This window comes from Elgaria multicarinata, chromosome 8 (genome assembly GCF_023053635.1).
Source record: "Elgaria multicarinata webbii isolate HBS135686 ecotype San Diego chromosome 8, rElgMul1.1.pri, whole genome shotgun sequence".
Classification (NCBI taxonomy): domain Eukaryota; kingdom Metazoa; phylum Chordata; class Lepidosauria; order Squamata; family Anguidae; genus Elgaria; species Elgaria multicarinata.
This window is the reverse complement of record NC_086178.1, coordinates 41,726,591-41,745,989: the sequence shown is the minus strand read 5'-3', so window position 1 is coordinate 41,745,989 and position 19,399 is coordinate 41,726,591. Positions and strand designations below refer to the sequence as shown.

General features: G+C 39.2%; 1 protein-coding gene across 2 annotated transcripts in view; it reads right to left on the bottom strand.

Annotated features, from left to right (window-relative positions):
- The window catches only part of EPHA4 (EPH receptor A4), a 170,171-nt gene that overhangs the window by 84,362 nt on the left and 66,410 nt on the right, over positions 1-19,399 (bottom strand). The gene's annotated exons all lie outside the window — the stretch shown is intronic.

The window sequence follows — 19,399 nt, the reverse complement described above, 5'->3', positions numbered from 1 at the left end:
AGGAAGAGGCTTCCCATACTGCTAGCCATCAGTGAAATCTAGAAAATCTGTAATAAGGATCCAGTTAGGTCCTTAATGCTGACAAACAAAACTAACCTGTTCCTGACATAAATCCTTTCTGACATACATCCTCCTTTAAAACAAAACAAAACAAAACAAAACTTTAGAAACAATCAGTGAGCACACACTGTTCAGAAATTGCCTGTGAACTCTTGCTATGACTAAGGCTTTAATATTGGTGTCTGTCCAGGCTGAATTTTCATTAATAGTCTGCCCAACAAGTTATTCTGAAAACCTCCCAGGGTGTGTTCAGACACTATCCTCAATTAAAGCTTTCTGCAACTTGGCCAGATCAACTTGTTTGACATGGAGGATATTATTCTTCCTAAGCCACTGAGTATAGCTCAGCATATCAAACTGCCCTGCACTATCATCTTTAGAGTTAGGCCCTGGGTCCGTTTAGCTTAGGAAAAAAAAAGGAATAGGGGAGAGATGATACAGATGTTCAAAATTATTCATTGTGAGGAGAAAGTAAATAGGGAGTCATTTTTCTCCTTCTTTCATAATATTCAGGGCATTCAGGACAGATAAAAGGAAGTACTTCATCACACAGCACATAGTTAAACTATGGAATACACTACCATAAGATGTAGTGATGGTCACCAATTTGGATAATTCCAAAACAAAATTGGACAAATTCATGGAGGAGAAGGTTGCTGTTGTTGGGTTATGAACTCTGAGTTGTTCGTGGTTGGGTTGTGAAGTCTGAGTTGTTCATGGTTAACAATCCAGAGTTAAACCCATAGTGTAGATACACATGTATTGACAAACTACGTACTGACAACACACAATTTGACAACAACTCATACTGAACCCATATTCAACACTTTCAACTATTCCATTGTTTGTTTTTAACCATGTTTATCTGTACATAAAACATGGGTTTGTGCAAATGAAGATTACTACTTGGTAGGAGTAAATTAATGTCTGATAACTGGGAGACAAGAAAAAGATGTAACTGAGTTGCAAATACTAGACACCTTTTATTCCAATTGTTCTGGAGTTAATGGATTGGATCCAGGGAAAAGTTAGCTTCTTACCTGACCACTCCTATCTCTCATTTTCAGTCCCAATGAAAGCCTCAGGCATGTCTCATTTGAGAATATTGCATTTTTGTGTTCCCCTACCCAGATGTTTTGGTAACTTTTGTTTGATAAAGTTGGTGATGATGTGTCCCAAAGCTGTAAACATTTTGCTCGACAAAGAATGTAATATGTCCCTAAAATGCAACATAAAAAGGGATAAAAAAATGAAAACTATTGGTCTGATCTATAGTTTTATTACAAGTTAAAATCCTCATGCCATTAGGTGTTAAATGGGCCTTATGAACTGTCCTTCTTTATGACTCATATCCTGTGAGGTAATATCTTAAACTTCAGCAATATTAAAAGATGTTGATTGCGCTCAGGCTCTTGCTGGCATCTCTAAGCAATTTTCCAGAATAAGGCCTTGTAAGGGGGAAAACATGAACTGATGCATGATAATAAGGATGATCTAACAGGGAAGACTGGCCAACATACTTTGTGTAGTACAACAGGGAACTGTTATGAGGAATCAGATTTACATCAGTGCTATGACACTGACTGGATGATAAATCAGCACTTGAGTCTTCCATAGGGAATAGAAACTATTCCATTTACTGCACTTGGGAGTAGATCAACAGATCAACTCCTTTAACAGGCGGATCCTTAACAAGGTACACATCAATTCTATAAAATACTATGGTTGTAAAGACTAAAAGTTTTCCTGCTATCTGATGTTATGTATTGTATACAATGAAAGAAAAAGATAAAAGAAAGAGGAAAAGATCCTGGGTTAAAGGAACTGTGGGCAATATTTGGACAACAACAACAATGAGTTGTTGTTTTAAGCCATACATCAAGGAAAGAAAAATCTAACTTCTAAGAGATAAAATTCCCAATAGACTTAGAAATCTGCAGCATGAAGCGAAGGATAGAGTCAGGAAATAAATGTCTATACATTTAGTTTCTTTATGCTCCTTTGACAGTCTACTGAAGTGTGGAGATAGCATTTCTCAAATGTTAGATCCAAAAGTTGCATAAGCACAAGCCTGTTCTATTTCCCACTTCTTTGTTGCAGTGCAGCCTCTTGCATCCCCGAAAAAGCCTCTGCAGAAGGTCAGGGGATCATCCTGAGTGGGAGAGGGGAAATCACCTGGCCAGGGAGGCTGCCAGGGGGAGGGGCGCACACAGAGAGGGGAGCAGGGGGGGGGAAGGTGGGAATAAGAAAGATCCTTGCACATGAGGCCTTCCACTCACACCATCTTTGGATCTACCCAATAGTCTTAGACATGTGGAACTAAATCTGATAATCTCTGTTGCAGCCAGTTGCTTTTTAATCATTTCAGATTCTGAAAGGGAATGAAGTTGAACCAAAATTAGAAGCTTTATGCGAATTCATTGTTAAAACAAGCAGGCCCTTTGGAAATCATTTTTCTTGAGGTTTTATGAAAACACAGTAAAACCCAGGGGTCCTGCTGGCAAATACAAGAGGGTTTCCATCACAAAAACTCTAAAAATGGTCCTGTTTATTCTCCCTCACTTTTTCCACTCTGTGCCCATTTCTTCCAGTCTCTCCCCCTCCCCCCATGACTCCTTTATTTTCTCCTACTTGTGCTATAATTCCTCACTTTACCTTGGGCTTCCCCTAGCAACTAGTCCTATTCCTTCAGGAAGGTCTATCTCCATTTGCAACACAGGACAGAACTTTGGAGTCCTTCTCCTACGGCTTCATTAATCACGTATAACTTCAGAGCTGTCAATAATGCTTCAATAATGCTTTAGGGCTGAGAGCTGTGAAGCCCTTCAGATGAGCATTTTCATTGTTAATCTCTCTCCCACTGAAAGACAGGTTATTACACAGAGCAAACAGTGTGGATATGCAAGTTTGACTCTGAAAGAAAGCTGGAGCGTTCCGTGACAGCTGTATATGTGGCAGCCTCTAATTGCTTTCTTCCAGCCATTGGGGTGAGTTCCTCACTGCTTCAGGGTAGTTTACATAAACTTTGCCATTGAGAGTGACCCTTCTTAGCAGCATGGCATTCTCAAACATTTATCATTAGGGCCTATCTTGATTTTACAATGGGCAGGGCTCAGTCCACTAAGGGCAGCCACCACTTGAAATATCAATCACCTGCTACTTTCCTTGCTTTTGGAGTGAGCACAAACATTCAGTATAGGATACAACAGGTTGGGGGTGGGAGGGAAATCCTCGATACCTGTGTTGCTCAGAGACCTAAAAACTGAAATTAGCTGGTATCCAGATATTTCACATAGTTTTAAGGCCTATGCAGGATTGGCATCCAAAAAATTGAGGCAAGAAATATTTCCCCCCACTCATCTTTACCAGCTACTCGGTGGTAACATCTTGTGACGTCAGGGAGATTTTTACTTGGACTTTGTCTTTGAAATGGGGTCCATTCAGTAGCAGTGACATTTAGCCATTGTAGCAAAAGTATCAAAGAATCCTGTGGCATCTTAAAGCTAAAATGTTAGTTGTGGTCTGGAATTTTGGACGTTAACGTTTACTTTATCATAGAAGGCAACATTTTGGGACAGGGCTGGCCCTGCAGAACCCTTTAGGGGCTGAACAAGTGAGCAGGACTGTTGGGTTTGTCTCACTTCCAGTAGTAGCAGGGAAACAGTGACCTTGCCTGCAGCAATCACTGGGAGGGGGCAGACTTTACCTCCCCTCCCCAGCAAGCTGCCCCTTGCAGCCCGACTGATGCTTGATCAGCTAGCTGTGACAAGCAGTGGGTGGGACTCTCCAGCCACACAGAGAGGCCACAAGTGTATTATCGGAAACAACTCATGCCACAATAAATATGTTAGTCTTTTAAGGTACCACAAGATTCTTTGCCATTTCTTCTGGCAATTAATCCTTTATACAAACCTGTCAAAGGACTTGTTAGACTACTGAATTCATAGTACAGATTAGAGTTTCCAAACAAATGCAATCAAATTTCCTGGCTAAGTGCCTTGAGCAATACAATCTCCGTATGTCTAATAGTGACAATATAAACCTATTTAGAGCCATCCTTTTTGTCCTTAAATTAAAAGCAGTTGGTATTTTAACAAGGTGTTAGATTAAAAGTATATTTTTAAAAATTACTCCATTGGGTCTTGCCTTAGGGATCTGAACAGTAGGTGCATGAGAATATCCAGGGTGTTTTCAAATCTATCAGCCTACATATTAAAAAAATGAAGGATAAAGCAAGAAGGAATGAGAGCTAGAAAGGAAGGTTAAAAAGAAGGTTGCAAGAAGTGAGCTTTCATACTAAAAACATTTTGAAGGCAATACAAAACATCCATTCCTGCAGTCTTTATGTAACTAAGGTTGCCTGTGTCTTCAACTATAGCTGGACACACAGAAATTAAGAAAATTAAATTTTTCCAAGTGCAAAGATACAGCTTTTAGAAAAGCATCACTGTGTTTCTTTGAGTGATCATCTGTGTATTTACACAGATGGGCACTGCGCCTGTGTGGAGCCTAAATTCGGGAAACTTCCATAGCTGAGAATCATTTTGGCAGGAACCCCACCCCCCTGTCCCACTGCACATGCCTACAGTTGGTTCCTGCCTAGTCCCACAGTTCCTTGAGACCACCTAAAGTGGCTTGGGTCCAAGACAAAAAATTCACACCTCAGTATCAACCTCAGCACAGGGCTTGACACTGAAGTGAGGACAGTGGATGGCTTGTGTGAATGCCCAGATGCCCATTTGAAGAACCATAGTTAGAGGTAAGCAAGTGGCCTTTCCTCTTCATGGTCTGTGTGCATCACACATATGGGTGATTAACAAGCTCACTTACCAGAGCAGAATAGGTGTATGCCATATCTACTACAGCAGTGCTGACAAGATTGCCTGACCAAAACTGCAATCCTGTCGAGACCATACAACCAGTCTATAGTGCGAAATAAAGATAGACAGTTTTGCCCACGTTGCAGCCTGACAGAGTTTTGGTAATGAGGCACCGCTTTCAAAGACTGTCAATGTGGCCATACTTCTTGGTGAATGTGCTCTGATCGTACTAGTATGCCAATTTAATTGTGTCCACTATCCAGGATGAGAATCTGAAACTGGCATTCACCCATAGCAGAGACAAAGATGTTGAGACTTACGAGAACTCTCTGTCCTCAACCTGTAAAAGGCTAGCACTTGCTGGACATCCAATGTATGTACAGCTGATTCCAATGGAAAAGGTGGGTACTGGAAAAACATTGCAAAACAATGCCCCGATTGATATGAAAATTGGAGACTACTTTAGGAAGGTTTGAAGAATTAATAGATAAAAAAGATAAGGAAAGGGGGAAAAGAACAGTGTTAAAAGGGTTGATGAGCGAAATATACAGAATATTGGTGGAGAAAGGGACAGTGGATAACTCGGGTAAAATGGTTTGGGAGACAGATTTGAAGGTACAAATAGGACAACAGGGTTGGGAGGGATTATGGAGGCAAAGAGCGTTGAGAAATATGTCAGTAAGAATAAAAGAGAATTATTATAAAATTGTATGGAGGTGGTACCTAACTCCGGTTAGATTGAATAAGATAAACAAGCAGCAATCGGCAAATTGTTGGAGAGGTTGTGGGGTTAAAGGAACGTATATGCATATGTGGTGGGAATGTAACTATGTTCAGAATTTGTGGAAGATGGTGTTTCTGGAGATTGAAGAAATTGTTGAAATGAAGATAGAAAGAACACCAAAAGTTGCATTGCTGTCGCTATTTGAAGAAGATCTTAAATGTAAAAAGGAAATTAAGGAACTGATAACAAATTTGTTGATTGCAGCAAGACTAATTATAGCTAGGAACTGGAAGATACAAGGGGAATATTCTATTGAAGAATGGTATAAAGAAGTGTGGGATATAGCTATTAATGATAAATTAACAAGTAATATTAAATGGAGAAGAGGTATAGCTAAATCAAATGATTTTGAAGGAATTTGGAAACAGTTCCTAATATTTGTTTTTTCTAGAGGGAGTGGGAATCCACCAGCAGAAGAAAGTATGAGATTTTGGAAGCAGGAATGAGATCCCGTGGTGGGGGGTGCACTGTAGGTGTATTGATTATGTTATTAAGATTATGTTATTAAGATAAGATATTGTATTCAACTGAAAATTATGTAGTATGTTGTGTGTGTTTTTTATGTGATGTATGTATATGTTTAGTATTGTAGAAAATAAAAAAAATTAAAAAAAAAAAAAAGGAAGGAATACTAAGTCTTGGCAAAGCACTGTTTCATCTTTATGAAAAATTAGTACAGTGGGTCACCGTATAACTTGCAAAATTCTGATGAACTCCTCAACAATGTGATCACCACCAGAAAAGCTACCTTTAAAGGCAGCAATTAAAGGTCAATCCTAGCGAGGAGCTCAAATGGTTTCAAAGTGGGTGCGAGAAAAGCAAAGAAGCCCTGTATCAGCTAGTGAAAAGCTGAAATGCCCTCTAAGTAAACTTTAACAGGCAAACACTTGAATCTTTTCTTGAACAGAGAATTCAGAAAAGAAAGAACTCCATCAATTGGAGCCCTAATAGGCTCGAAATCAGAGGCTCTGGTGAAGGTGCCAAACATCTTCTATTTCTTAGCATGTAAACTTCTTGTTGCTGGTTTCCTAGCTGTCCCTGACAATCCTCCAAGCTGTCAGCTTGAACACTGAAGTAACTGGGTGTCAAATCCGACCCCTTTTTCTTATTAGAGCAGTATAATAATGGAACCAATTACCTAGGGAGGTAGTGGCCTCTTCACCCTAAAGGCATTCAAGAGGCAGCTGGATAGCCATCTGTCAGGTATGCTTTAAGGTGGATTCCTGAATTGAGCAGAGGGTTGGACTTGATGGCCTTATAGGACCCTTCCAACTCTACTATTCTATGATTCTTCTTAGGAGATCTGGTTTTGATGGTAGAAAAGGAAATTTGCTTGGGCTAACGTCAATAGAGTGGCAAACCAGGCCTGCCTTGGCCACCATGGGGCAATGAGAATGCAATCTGTTTGTTCCACTCTGATCTTGACAATCACCCTCACAAGAAGGAGAAACAGTGGCAAAAGATAGAAGAACTCTTTTGTCCATGACTAAAGAAAAGTGTCTCCCAGAGGAAACTTACACAGATGTATTCCTCTGGGACCCAAAAAATATCCATCAAAGGAGAACATCAATGGAGAAACAGGCATTGAAGAACAAAATGCCACATCTGCCACCTATGGCTCGATAGGTAAGTTCAACGTAGGGCATTTGCCAACAGATAGTCTTTTCCTACAATATGTAGAGCTGTCAGTGGCCAACTGAAGATGTCCAGGGTCCATATGTGTGATGCACAGAGACCATGAAGAAGAAGTGCAAGTAACTTTTGCGGGGACAGGCAGATCAGTACAATGATGATTGAGCATTCTCAGTGGGCACAGAATGCTAACTGCCTGTTGGGCAGAGGGAACTGGGGGAATAGAGTGGCTAGAAAACTGAACAGGAGCATTCTACGCTGCACCATTTTGTTGCAGGTTCAACCTGCTATATAAGAATAGCACTCTCAGACAAAAGCTGAAGGGAACATACTTCTAAGGGAGATATTTTAGGTGAAAATTCAATCCTGCATAGATTTCAAAGCAATGTTGTTGCATCTTATTAGCTTTGTCTCCTAATAGCAGGTTAAATTTCAGATAAAACTCATGGTAAGGATTATTTTCTATGTTTTAGCATTAAGAGTATGCTGAAATGGATCTCAGAGGGAAAATGTGAAAGAATTTATACCCGATTTCCTACCATGGAACCTTATGACCATATGCTATTCTGGGTTTGGGGCATCAACCAGTGACCTCTAAATTATACAAAACTAAAACAGATGCTGAAACTGTCTGGACACAAGATAACTGTACTGGACATTGTATGGTAAACAAAAAGAAGCAAGCCTCTATATGCAAAAATGGGTAACTACTATAGAAAACCACACCTTAAAAATAAGGTATTATTTGTACCTATTATTTGTATGAACAATCACTTACAAAGTGCTTATACAAATCAGGTAGCACATATGTACAGCTATATCTGCATATTGGGAAAATGTAGGTCTGAACACAACCTTGTGAAGTATTAAGTGAACAATGCATTAAATGACTGGCATATTTTAACATGTAACATTTGCCAGATTAAAACATTCAGACTTTTATCTAGCCCTTGACCTTGGTAAAAACAGTAAGGACAGTGTTATTTTCAGCTGCATTTAAATTTTTACAACACACTAACACAGCACTGGTGGAATCCATGTCGAGTTTTCACTGTAGATTGCTCATCATTTCATTATGCTTCATTATGTTGATAACTGTCAGAAAGCATTAGAAGCTGGGGTTTTGAGTAATAGGACTGAAATGGTAATCTAAAAACAATATACTTTCTAGAGGAAATACAGCAGTGGGCTCAATTCAATTAGAATAAGGCGAATGCAAAGACAATCTAAGTGATGCTTGGAGTTTATAGTAGGGCCTTTTTTCATTTCATAATAACATGAAGTGAAAACAGGGTGTGTGTTTTTACAAGGAGAACTAGTATTGTACATTTGTTTAAAATACTGGCCCTGTTATTTATGCCCCTTTTCTGTGAAGTATCTTGAAGGGAGATATTTTCATAATATGTATTAAGGCCATGCCAAAAGGTCAATCAATTGCTCTTTGTTTGGATAGCCCAAGAGACCAAATTATTCAGAGTCATTTAGAGACAGCAGATTTGCATTAGGCTTTCAGGCTAGACAGACAACAGTAATTACCTTGACCCAATCGAAATCATTAAGAATCGTGATAAAATAGTTTCTATAAAGTGTGCAAACTTAATGGAAACTACTTGTGATACCTCTCTCTCTTTCTCTCTCATACACACACAGTTCTTTTAGGCACCAAATTAAAACATTTTTATCTGACATTTTAATTGGTTTTTAACATTGTGGTATTTAGCTGCTTGATGAGTTGCTTTTATCTTTCTCATTCTTACTGTACTTTACTGTGGATGTATTGGCTTATTTTTGTATGCTACTCTGGAACCTACCTTTGTATATGAAGGGTGATAGAGAATTTTGTTTTAAAATAATGTTCATCAATGAAAGTACTGTTTTGAAAATGTATGCAAATGTATGCTATTCTCATTGGCAGATGTGGAGAATATATATGTCCTGTCGAGGGGGAGAATTCCCAGGATAATTGAACACGTCTAAAAGACACATCCTTTTGAATAAAGTAGAAGTGTTTTGAAGTATGTATATATTGCTCCTCAATGTCATATTTTATTCATTTACTACATTTTTATTTTACCCTTCTTCCATGGAACTCATGGAAATGTACATGGTCCATGCTACCATTTTATTCTGATAACCCTCTGACATTTATTAGGCTAGAATAATAACTGGCCAAATATTCATCCCTTTTTTCTGTCTTTATCTAGATATAATTTCAGCCATTTATTTGCTGAAATAACTGCATTCCTCTGAGGGGAAAGAATTCTCTATAACTTGTGTGCATGTTTATTATAAGTCTTTCATGTCATCTCCATATCTTAGCATATAGCTGACACAGTCACTATGCTTTAAAACTGCAAGTGTGTCGTTCAGAATGTATGGCTCAGGAAGACAGCTACTCAGCATATTCAGAATGCAAAAAGAAAAAAGAAAAAAAAAAGAACTGGGTCTGATACAGAGGATCCTCTCTTCAATAACACACGTCACAACAACCCACAGTTTGTTAAATAGTGGGTCACTGGGAATGAAGCTGGAGCAAGCAAGCAAGCTAGTTCTCGCTGCCCAATTGCTCCTGCTGCAAACGGGAGGAGTTAAACAACCCAGGGATGCTCTGTGATGTCCAAACCCAGAATTGTAGATTGTTGGAGGAGGAAAAAGCCTGACATGTAACCTAAGAACAAACCATTTGCTCACTCCAACTCATCCATGACTACCCAGGTTTTAAACAAACCCACTAACTCTGAAGAAATTTGAAACTAAAGGGCATCATCTAACAATCAACATGCCAATGAAGGAGCCTTGCCAGTCTCCCAGGCTGAAGTAGTGCTTCCCAGGAACCATCTCAGTAAAACTGATGACAAAAGATCCCTAAAGACATTGCCTACCCACACAGCTCCATCACCATGCTGCCTTCATTGCAAACAGCCACCCCCTCCTCTTTCATCACTACTTTCCAAATGAAAGCAGACAGTGCCCAGTTTCTATGATCCATAAGGATCTCCTACACACCCTTCTATGAGTAGCCTGCATGTTTTATTAGACTTAAGCACCACCCATGTATTATTATTATTATTATTATTATTTATTTATATAGCACCATCAGTGTACCCACCCACCATATATTCTAAAATCATCAGACTCAGCATTGATTTCCCCCACAGTACATACAAATATCTGAAACACCACAATCTGTTTTCTGTTTAGATTAAGCCATAAACATAAAGTCTGAGCAACTGCTTTGAAAAGAATACCACTGGTGATCAGACTGCCCCCATAAGATTTTTAAAAAAAATTCTTGAGCCAAAGTTTGGATGGTGGGGATTTTAGCAATTTATAGGCTGTGTGCACTACATTTTCTAACCAATGCATACAAATTAAGCATGCAATTTTCATAATTTGTCCTGGGGATTGTATACAAAGGGTGGGGGAAGAAAGCTTTTGAGCTTCCTTCCCTCCAGTGTGAAATTTCGGCAAAATAGAAAGCTATTAAAATCTGCCTTTCCTGGCCTGGAGAGTTAAGATGTAGAACCAAAGAAAGTAGCTATTAAAGGAACCGCTACCCAAGGAACAATGATGTACAAAAATGGAGAGTTGTGGATGTCTAACAATTAAAATAAATAATTAGGATAATACCTTCCTTCCTGCAAAACTAGGAGGAAGAGCAATTTTCTGTTCAGTCCAGGTGTTTTTCTCTAAATTACCCAATATTACTTTTTTTCACCTGGCCTAATAGTGAACGGAAACCTGATTTTACAAGCCAATGGAGCAGAGTGTATGTTTTTGTTAGAAGAATGGGTCTCAGACTCTATGTTTTATTTCTTCATTAGGAGGCCGTCACACTGAGCGATTACTAAATGCAAGGCTGAATGAGACTACTGGGGTTAAAGAGAGTATAATGAACAAAGAAGGTGCTTGATTATTATAGCTGTCAGCACAAGGGAATTGGGTTTATCACCTGGTTTAACCAACTGGTAAGAAGGACTGAGATAAGTGTGAAAGACCATCTCTTGTTTGTGTTCTTCTCCATTTCTGCTTGTCAAAAAAGTTGGGCAAACCAAGAAGTTTCCTCTGAAACAGATATTTAAAGGGAGTTCTTTCCCCATCTACCCCCTGACCCCATGACATGTTTTCTGAAATGCCAGCCTGCCTGAAGTTCAGTTTCATTCACGGTTCTGTTTTGTTTTTAAAAGATACAAATCAACTCGGGTTTCATTCTGTGGTGTGGTGATGCTTGTTTCGGTATACTCCAATGCTCCAGGAGTGGGTATGCCCATGCCTTCCAGATATTTTGGAGTCCCAACTCCCAGGATCCCTGACCTTGGCCATGCTGGCTGGAGCATATGGGAGTTGCAATTTAAAACATCTGGAGGGTACCAGGTTTGCCTAGCCCTCATATCCTCTCTGGTAAAGTTATCCTATGTTAAAAGGTACAAATCTTATGTCTCTTTAAAATTTCTTAGGAAGAAGGATGGCCCACACTGCAAAATCTCCAGTCTCTGTGTTGCAATGATGGGGGAAATGTGCTCTTGAAGGAATATTCCCTCTTTTTAGAATACGGTCATCACCCAACATATAGTAGTAGTAAAGCTTTATTGTTTCAACCAATGGTTACAACAAGCATAATAAAAGCAATGCTAAAACAAATCATACATTCTGCAAGGTCAGAAATTTTGCTTTATACATTTGGGCTGTAAGAGCGAAGTTGGCCAATGCCAATACGACAGTCTTGTTATTGCATGTAAACAAAAAGTATATTCTTTCTGAATCGAACCAGCCGGACTTATTCTCAAAAAAGCAATGTAAATATTTAGAACAAATGCGAGAATAGATCGGGCAGTAGAACAAATAATGAGGCAGATCCTCCACTTTGCCACTATAGCAAGGGCAGAGTCTAGAGGCATTAGGAATTTTATTAAAACACCCTTCTAGCACTGCTGTTTTCATTTGTTGCATCTTTAATCGTGCAAGGGCTGATCTAAGACGAGGATTAGAAATTAGAGTCAGGTAGCGTTCACATTCAAATTTAAGCTTAGTCTATGCAAACCAAGGTACTATCTTATTACTTGAGACTGCACAGAGATCCATTTGAATAGAAACACTATAGGCCCTCTCCTTAAAGACCTCTTTGCTGTGAGCTAAATTCAAAGTAGTAAAGTATTGAGAAGAAAAACCATAATAATGAATTTGAGGAAGCAGTTTCTGAAGCCAAGATGATGTATTTGATGAAGTGGCTCTCATTTGCTCTAAAAGACACAATTTAGGTAATCTGGTCGGAGGGGGGAAATAAGTCTTGAGCCAGTAGTTAAAGGCCCTGATGGCAGTGATAGATTTGACTGCTATTACGCCAGTTTCTGAGCATAAAAATGAAGCAGGACATATAGTGTAAGATTGAGACAGAACTGGGAGTAAGGAGAGCCCTTCTTAGAGACTCTTGTTTTCATGGCCTATTGGAAATAATAATAATAATAATAATAATAATAATAATAATAATAATAATAATAATAATACATTTGTTTCATGTTTCCAATTGAGTTGTTTAAAATACTGTTATGATACAGTAATTAAGAACTGATATCTGATTGGCTTGATTGAATAGTTATATCCTAATGAATATGGAATTTTCTTTTGAGATAATATGTGCATTTTAAAATTTTTGTTTTAACTATGTCAGTTTTGATGTAAGCTGCCTTGGGTATATTATATGGAATGGCGATATATACATAAAATTGACATGGACATTGTATTGTCTGTGCCATGGAAGCCAGATAAGTCCGATAACAGAGCTCTGTTTCAGGAATATGAAAAGGTAGGAAACTGACAATATTCTGAATGTGAACACATTGTTAAAATTGTACAGAAACTACCATGCTCTTCTCCTTCATATTCATTAATATATACAAAAAGAACCTCACACTCACACACAGACATCCTGCCAGAATGTTTCTGTGGTCTACTTTCTATATGCTCAGCAGACCAAACAATGGGCTATTATCAGCTCTGTACACCACATTGCTGGAGGGCAGGATTGTAGAATTTACCAGTATTGTGGCAAATAAAAAGTCCTGAACATCATGGTAAGTGCCACAGGCTTTCTTCAAATAGCTAAACCCTTAGCCAAGCAGTTTTTATGGAATATCTGTACCATTGTCTGCACTCTATTTTAAAGCAAGTTCATACCTCATAGGAAACTGTTTAATGCTAAGTTAGTTTATTAGATTCTGCCTATTCTAGTATTGTCTACTACTTGCCCGATACTGACTGGCAGGAGATTTCCATAGTCTCCAGAAGAAGTATTTGCCATCTCCTGCTACCTGATTGTTTTTGCAAAATTTCAGGAACTGAATCTGGAGCCATCTGCATGTAAAGCCTGTCCACTGAATCACAATCCTCAAATTATCTGTCATAGCTCCAACCAAGACATGCTTCCTTCATATAACTATGCTTCTCAGAAAGTCAGAGCAAAAGAGACTGATCAGAAAGAAAACATCCACTCTGTGCAGAGCTTGCAACCTGGCTTCAAGATCAATGATATTCCCAGATTTAATTGCACCCATAGACTGAGTTCATGGATTGCATCCACACTTCCAGAATCAGTGATATCCTTTGCCCATCCATGTCCTGTTCTCTTCTTTTATTGGTACTTAAATGTTTTGTCTTGTCTACAGACTGGCTGCTAGACCAAATCTGTATCCCTATAGATTCAAAATCAAAATATTCAGCAAGTTATTACAATCCTAAACAATCTCCATGGAACATATTAATTATGACTTAAGAGATATTGTTTTGTGGTTTTTGGCTTATTATTTGAAAAAATATTTCTACCTTGGTTCAACTGTAGCTTTCATAAGATCCTGTATATGGTCATGCCATTTTTCACTAAAACTTCATTCATCCTAGTTATCCTTTCTCCAATTTCCAATCCCTCAAATTTCTCCAGTTTCTAACCACATTTCAGTGGGTTTAGAGGTATCTACTTTCTACTGTGGCAAGACAATTAAATGCAGACTATGTCCTGGCATGTTTAGCCAATATGTTCTTCAGAGTCTAGCCATTTAGATCACTGTGAATTGGTAATTAGATGGTCCAGGACTTAAACAGAAGAACAGTAATATTTCTTGATAGCTAGGAATCTTGATCCAGCCTTTGGAATGTAATACCAGTCTGATTTTGGGAAGGTGACCAATCCATCCCCACCCCACAAATTAATGGGAGGGAGAGATAAACCATTTGGAACACATTTCGCAGTTTGAATACAGGGAATGAGGGCCAAGCTACACATTTTTTGAAACTGTAGCTATCAGTTATGTCTTTCGTTTTTCCTGACTCTTAAGTAAATGAAGTTGGCCCAACAATGATGGTACCTTCGTGGTGGTGGTGGGGGAGGCCTTAACCATTTGTCCTCACCGTGGTTCTGATCTGGATTGGCCTATCAACACTTAGAATTTTCATTGCCAAAAAGTGATCCAGCTGCTAGTTATGACTTCAAAGCAATGTGTAGTTTGAGTCTGAAATAGAAGAGAGTTAATAATAGGGATAGGATACCCAGTGTCTTCCAGATGTTTTTGACTAATACTAATAATTCCTGACCATTTGGTAATGCTGGCTGGAACTGGTGGGATTTGTAGGTCAAAACATCTGGAGGAAGTCAGGTTGCCTTCTCCTGCACTAGAGAGATCCCAAGACAAATGGCATTATTTTCACAGGCTGGATAGCATTATTTTCACATACGGTACCATGGACATCATGTTCAAATGTAAGCACAAACCTTCCTGCCAATCTTATTTAGATGGACCTAGGTTTATGAGAAGTTCTCTTTTAGACTGTTCGGAATCCTGATGTCTCCATCAGCAGAACTGAAAAGGCTTAATTGGCAAAACCCAAATATAGAAATCTTGAACTACATATGGCTTAATTTTCAGTCTACAAGACACACGGATGAAAAACTCGTGACTTCAGGTTGTCAAACCTTGTCAAACCAGTTTATTATCATGTTTTAGAGATGAATTTGGAGACAACATTAACAGTTTAATGCTCTGGATATAGAGTTACAAAAATCCACAAAACCATTCTGAAAGAACAACTCCTTGCATTTATTTTAACTCTTTGTGAGGACAAAGTTAGCTCAGAGACTATGTTATACTCGATGGAGATGACCAATGGAAATAGTGCAACCAGTGATGGAATTTAACTTTGGCCAGCAAAGATTCCTCCAGATGTTTTGGATTACAATTCCCGTAATTCCTGACCTTTGACCATGCTGGCTAGGACTATTGGGGTGTTGTCATCCAAGCCGTATGGAGGGCACCAGGTTTCCTCCATCGGGCTTATAACTTAAAGACAAAGTTAGCTAAAGTTGAAGCGTAGCTTTGTGGGGCTTCAGTAATAGCTCTTTGACAGTCTGGTGCAAATTCAGTTAATATGCTGCCTGCTTTAGGAGCCTATTGCTTCTACTAAGAAAGGAGGTTCTTAAAGCAACCCTTAAGGGAGACCAGGACTCTTTGCATTAAAAGATGAGAACCTTGCTGTTGGCAGCTGCAAAGGGTCAAAACAGACCTACCTAGAAGAAAATTGAAGAGGTAGACGCTAAGGTCTTTCAATCAGTAGATGAAAATCAAACAGATCAAGTAGGCTAACCTTGAGTTTGCAAGCAGAGATGAGTACAAAAAGCTACACAAAGATCTTCAAGAATTCGAAAGCTGTTGGGAAAAGATATAGCCCCAAATTGTGACCCGTCCCCTTTGCATCTCAGCAGTGTGGGAAATTAGTTAGCATAATAGGATTCCAAATCCATTCTGTTCTCTTCTTGTCTTGCTTCTGTTAGCCACTGGGTAGGAAGCAGGAAAAAAAAGAGACTAATCAAAGACTATCAGCAGACTCCCTTTAAGTAGGGGCAACATAAGTGCACAGCCTGCCAGAGAAAATATTTACCATCCATGTACCCATGTCCCATATAGACTGAAACTGTCACATCCAATCAGGACATGAAAATGACTGAACATTTGACCAGTCAAAAAGGATTTTGTCAATTGACCACTCAAATATTGTCTAATAATGAGCCAGTATGTTTAAAGCATTATATTTATTGGAGCATCAAGGAGGCATTTTTTCAAAAATCATCCGTTTTTGATAATTTTGATAATTACACACACAAATGTGTTAAGTGTTAGTGTGAAACTTTGGAATTCCTTTCTTTTTTAACGTAATGAATCATTATAACTTTTAAGGGACGCTAACTGAGGATTTTATCCATTTGAATGATTCACAAAACCGTTCTTCTCAGGGGAAGACTACAACTACAATTTTTTAAAAACGAAAATGAAATTGAAACAGAAATAGAGCAAATTACAGAATTTAATTAATTTTAAAAAGCAGGTCAGGTTGTTGTTTTTAAGGCAGTTGTGGTTTGTAGGCAGTTTTAGGCACAATCGGCATCAGCTCCTGCAGCAAACAAGATGGCATCAGCAGTCTTTGTTTGGAGATGCCAGCAGTATAGCAGGGGGCCAGTAGAAGCTGATAGATTTGCCCCTGACTGCTATAGGGTTGGAGAGCAAGTAGCTGTCACTCCTGCTCTTGAAAACAAAAGAATTGTTTTAAAAGCTAAGCGACCACTTGCTCAGTGGCTTTCATGGTTTCAATGAATATTTGGCAGTATTTGATGCCTTCAAATAATAAGAGGTCCACTGGCAATATCTGGCATGTCAGTTGACTGGTGCATCATCACTGCTCCTCAGCTAACGCATGGAAATTTCCTGTCTCCAGGAAAGCTGGATATCAATCGGCCGTGATATCCAGCTTTCAGGGATTTAGACAGGATGCTTTGCTTGCGAGGGTCAAGAAGTTAGATAAGATGCTTGTTAGCTACTGATATTGCAAAACAATATTGTTAAACAATATTGGTGCAAATCAACATGCTTCACCAGTAATTGAAGAAGCCTTTGCAGTTGCTCCAGTAGCAGCAATGACAGCAGAGGACGGGAGGGAGTCCTCTTTCCCTCCTTTATTTTATTTTATTTTATTTTATTTATTACATTTTTATACCGCCCAATAGCCGAAGCTCTCTGGGCGGTTCACAAAAATTAAAACCATAGTAAAACAACCAACAGGTTAAAAGCACAAATACAAAATACAGTATAAAAAGCACAACCAGGATAAGAACCACGCAGCAAAATTGATATAAAATTAAAATACAAAGTTAAAACAGAAAAATTCAAATTCAAGTTAAAATTAAGTGTTATAATACTGAGAGAATAAAAAGGTCTCCAGGCGGACCTCTCTGGGGAGCTCATTCCACAACCGGGGTGCCACAGCGGAGAAAGCCCTCCTCCTAGTAGCCACCTGCCTCACTTTCTTTGGCAGGGGCTCACGGAGAAGGGCCCCTGTAGATGATCTTAAGGTCCGGGCAGGTACATATGGGAGGAGGCGTTCCTTCAAATAACCTGGCCCCAAACCGTTTAGGGCTTTAAATGTCAATACCAGCACTTTGAATCGGGCTTGGACCTGGACTGGCAGCCAATGAAGTTGTAAAAGGACTGGCGTAATGTTACTGTCTGTTATTCTCCTGTCTGCTTTCTACTGTCTGTTATTCTCCTGTCTGCTTTCTACTGTCTGTTATGCTTCTATGGCTGGGTGCAAGAAGGACTATTGGAAAATGTAGCTTCCCCAATGCTTCCAACATAGGCCAGCAGTTCTTGGAAATCAAACATTATAGATAGGGAAGATAAAGAGAGGAATCCCAATTACCTTCCTCCACTGCAGCAAAAATATTAGTGGGTAGGGTTGGAATGGCATGAGTTGGATGGGTAGCAGGCAGGGAAGTAGTGACAGGGCAGAGAAAAAATTATGTTCCTCAAGTTGTAATGCTTCCTTTGTGTTGAGGAGAGCATTACAAACTCGCCTGGATTTGTCCTCTGAGCTATGTTCAGATAATGTTCAGAACAATCACTATAAATTACTGCAGTGTTTTCACTCTAGTAATACCCTCACCCTGCTTTGACCCTTGCACTATCTTAACACAATGAAGTTCCTCATCCCTTCCTCCCCAGCCTCAATGTAGTTCACAAAGAGGGAGTATCAGATTAATTAATCTGGCTGCTTTATGCAAGCAGCACTCTGATTTTCCTAACTGCTAATGGTCAACAAGTTCCAAATGGCAGCTGAATTCTGCTATATGAAGATGCAGGAACGGTGGAGTTGCAGCAATCATTCCCTGGTGACATGAGCATGCTTAGAGTACCATCCTTCTGGCCTTTTCTTGCTACAAGCTCTTTTGTGAAATTAAGGCGTAATCATCTCACACTCATAAGAATCAACCAAAGTGCATTTTCAAAGCTAAACTAAACATTCTGGTAAGCATTCATAATTTAGTTGTGCAGGATAGTTTTTCTTATGCTGGCATTTGGACTGTGGCAATTCGGGATGGTGGAGTTAAACCTCCCCCCGCAATATTCCCCCCCAAATTTCAACCCAATTTGGGAAGTTAAATCAGAACAAAAACATGGTGGGTTCAGGTGGTGGTGGTGGAACAATTTAATCCAGATCCCTCAGATCACCATGGTCCCAGTCCGAATCAGAGTTACACGATCACACTATGCATGATTACTGAACTTTTTGGCCCTCAGGGTGTTTCCAGACAAGGCTTCTATTGTGCTACTGCCCTGCCACATTCACAAAATTTTACAGGGATTCCAGATTGTCTCCCCTCATACTCCTCCCATGCTTTCTCACTATTTCTTCAAGGTGTTTTTTTTTTTCCTGATGTGGAAAATCCATTAAGAAAAAACAGAACAGCTGCACAATGACTCTTGTGTCTGGAAGGACTGTCAAGTGTATGTTCTAGTTCTTGAGATTTTAAAAAGTTATTTTAAATATTCTTTTCATGTCAAATTCACCTACGTACAAAACGTTTATTTCTTATAGCCATAGGTCATTGTGAACAAAACCCACATATAATACAGAGACATGTTATGGATTGGTTGAATACGAGCAAAGCATTATTTGGGCAAAATTGTTTGTGAAAAAGGCTGTGACCCTGCAGAAGGTAGGGGAAGATCTAGGGAAAGAAGGTCTAACAGCTAAGCAATCAATTTGAGTGAAAAGAAACTCCTGT